The sequence below is a fragment of the Lepisosteus platostomus genome, chromosome 5, assembly GCF_059453375.1.
Source record: "Lepisosteus platostomus isolate fLepPlt1 chromosome 5, fLepPlt1.hap1, whole genome shotgun sequence".
NCBI classification, from domain to species: domain Eukaryota; kingdom Metazoa; phylum Chordata; class Actinopteri; order Semionotiformes; family Lepisosteidae; genus Lepisosteus; species Lepisosteus platostomus.
In genome coordinates, this window is record NC_142615.1 from 65,257,548 (window position 1) to 65,261,435 (window position 3,888).

Consider the following 3,888-nt stretch of genomic DNA (forward strand, 5'->3'; position numbering starts at 1 on the left):
TGTCATCAGGACAGAGCGCAGCTGAGACCCCTGTCTTCACCCCTGAACCCACAGGGCAACTGAGCTACTGCTCTGCACCCTGGACCCCCAGTAACAACACAGCCCCCTGCCCCACCAATCACACACAGCACTGCCTTTTCAGACTGACAGCAGGAACCTCTCACACAGGCGGGACGCCAATCACACAGGGCCCTTTCAGTCATCTCCATATATATCAGAGACACATCACTGTTTCCTCTCCCTGAAGACACTCCCAGCAGTGCGGAGGAGAGGAGAGACAGGAGCAGCTCTGTGTCTCACTGGAGGAAACACAGATACAGATACAGACAGCAGGGCTGCAGGTGCTGCAGGGGCAGGAAGAGATCAGATATTAAACAAAAAAAAATCTTTGCAGTTCTAGACAAGTATTATAATTGAAAATCAGTATCAAGATAATCAATTATGTATATATGGTCCTGTAATTCTTGTTGTCTGTATCAGGAAGTGTCTAGAACTTGTTCCTGTCTTTCTGTCTGTGTAAGGCAGTGTCCAGTGACTGGTGTCCTGAATATGGTCCTGTCTTGCTGTCTGTGTCAGGCAGTGTCCAATGACTGGTGTCCTGCAGTGACTCACAGAGTTGTTGTGTCTCCAGACAGTAATGTCTTCTGGTCATGGTCAAGGGCAGTGTGAGGAGAGCCTGTGCTCAAGGTGGTAGTGAGGTCACTCAGGTCAGCACAGGAATACGGAGACAAGGTGGACTGAATAAGAACTGGCTGTCCTGTGACTGTGATCAATAATTTAAATGAAAAAGAAAGAAAGCCCAGCAGTGATTGTCCCTTATGTATTGAGCCTGTTGGACAGCAGCTCTTCCAGTTGACTCCCTCAGACCCTCAGTCTATCTCTGCGCAGCTCCAGTCCACACAGATGTTCCAACCCCTCCAGCTGTGGCCCCAGTGTCTCTCTGTGTGGAGCCGACTGCATGACTGAGACTCTCTAACAGCACAGTGGAGCTGAACTGATACTGATAGACTGATGCACCACCAGGCTGAACAGTGTGATTGCACAGCTCACATCCTCTTCCTTATTATTATAGGTAGTAGAAGCAGTAGTAGCAGCAGTAGTATCAGTGGCAGCAGCAGTTGTGGTAGCAGTAGTAGTATTAGCAGTTATGCTGTATTTAAACTCTCCTGTTCAATATAGCAGAGTTCTTGTGTTACAGCTTCACCATAATAGCTGCAGCAGCAGGAGCCACAGAGTCAGTTTCAAATTTGAAAAAGCAACAAAATTATGAAATAAAAAAAGTTCAGTCCTTGTTAATACAGTGGTGATTTAAGGCAGAGCTGTACTGGAGCTACAGGTCAGGCTCTGCAGTGAGACTGTGGTTTGTGCTCCTCCGAGCTCTTCCAGCACAGGAAGCCAGGCTGTACTGTGAGGCTGTGGGTGTCAGTGTGATGAGGCAGTTGAGAGCTGAGCTGTACAGGGAGACACACAGGGAGCCCAGTGTTCAGAGCTCTGCTGTTGTACAGGGACACACAGGGAGCCCAGTGTTCAGAGCTCCAGTGCTGCACAGGGAGACACAGGAGAGTCCAGTGTTCAGAGCTCTACAGGGTGACAGGTCCTCTGCCTACACAGCTCTCTCAGTGTGTCTCTCAGGGCTGAACAGGAGGGGCTGTTCCTGTCAGAATGGAGACTGACTCTCAGAGCCCCAGTGTCAATATGAGGAGAAGCTCTCAGACCTGACTGCTGCCAGAGCCTCTGAGCCTGAGTGGCCATGAGCACTGAGCTCCTCAGCAGCTGAGAAAAGCCTCCTGTCTCCTGTGGTCACAGTGTGGTTGAACACCTGCACTGTCTCCCTCGCTGTGTGTGCTCTTATCTGTCTAAATCTCTCTCCTCTTCTCTCACTCTGACAGACTGTGCAGAGTATCTGAAGGGGATGTAACATTGCTTGACAAAGGAAAAGACTTCTCAGAGGCAGAATAAAACTCATACTCACACACAGAGCTCTTGGTCCCTCAGTACTTTACCCAAACTCCTCCCTCCTGAACAGACAGAAGCTCATCTCCATGCTTCTCTTTATCCTGACAATTCAGAACCAGAGGACATTCAGACAATCAGTGCTGCTACATGAACAATATCAGACAGAACAGCCTGGACTCAGGTCACATCTCCCCCTTTTCTCCTTCCTCACAGCCTCTTAGTGTCAGAATATGTGATTATCTCTTATTATTATTTTTTACTGATTTAATGAACAGCAGTATTGCTACTCTTATCAGTGTAATATGATTATCAGCAGCAGCAGACTGATGGTCTTGTCTACAATAGTGACCAGTTGACCAGACTGTAGCTCTGAGCAGCGGGACTCAGATCACACAGAAGACCTGTCTGTGTGTTATTCCACACCAGCCCTGGGATTCATCGTCTCCTACACGGCTCTCACGGAGTCTTATAAATATACAGTTAAACAGAGTCTAATAACAGTTATACAGTTAATTAAATCATCAAACTGGCTGAGGAACTGAGAGTGGAAATAAAACCAGGAGATGCTCTTCAACCTCCAGGATCAGGAGTCTGATCCTCCTTGCTTCTATTCTGTGGAGATTCGTGTAAAACGCTTAAAAGCGCTTATTACAGGGACTTGTGCCCTTTCTCTTCTGCTCTACGGGAGTATGCTATACAACGCATTAGTCTGCGAAGTAAACTATTTTTTTTGTTTCATAAATTGTATTCCTCGGTTTGTCGCTCTCCATTTCCAGCTGTTATGAATTGCCTTTATTTTTGGAAATGTTATATGTGTAAGAAAAGCCCCCCGGGCTCCGGACAGGAGTCTCCTCCAGCGGAGACGCGCTCTGCTCTGTCAGAAAGAGCGCTGTGGCGTCACAGACACCAGCCAGAGCGCCGGGATCAGAGAGCGAGACCGCGGGAGGCGCGAGGATGCGCACGGAGGAGACTTATTGATCACTTATCTATCGACAACCAATTAATTCAACCGAAGAACCATAGAATAATCGATTAACTTCACTGATTGGTGAGTACTGATTCTTTTCCCGTTTTGACCCTGTTTTAAATATCTAGAAAACAGTCAATACAGCCTGTATCGATCAATTTCAATAGCGCCTTAGTGTTAATAATGTTCAATCCAAAATTAAATAATTATTATTCAAATGATTGTTTAGGAATTGTATGCTAGAGCTTAAAATTATATTCCAAGTTGATAAATACTTAAAAACTTTATTCCAAGTTGATAAATTTGTGTAAGTAAAAGCTTAAATGCATTTTTCCACTGTTTACAAATCATACGTATGGTAACCACGGCGACAGGCGCCACGTCACTGTGCACTGCTAGGTGTCTCGCCTTCGTCACAAAGAGCGGTGTGACGTCACGGATAGCAACTAATACTAATATTGTCTTCATGTTAATATTAGTGTGAGTACAGTCGGTAGTTTTAAAATTAATGCTAGTGTTCATGTGAGTATTAATGATGATAGTGCTACTGATTGTTTTAATGCTAGTATTCCTGTTAATATTAGTGATAATTATAGAGATAAGGTTAGATTATTTACACTAGTAGTCATGTTAGTTTTAGTGATAGCATTACTGTTATTATTAGTATTATAAGTGTAGTAGTATTTTGTGTCAGTGTTAGTGATGATGATAGTGTAAGTCTTAGAGATAGTGTTACTGTTGCGATATAATTGTTATTTGTATTAGTGTTATTTATAGTGTATTTGTAGTTATGAGCGTATGTGTTTGTGAGTGTGTGGTGTTTGTGAGGAGTGTGTGGTGTCTGTCAGTGTGTGAATTTGTGTTTGTGAGTGTGTGGATGTGTGTCTATAAGTATTCGTAGTGTCTATGTGTGTGTCTGTGAGTCTGTGTGTGAGTGTTTGGATGTGTCTGTCAGTGTGTGATAA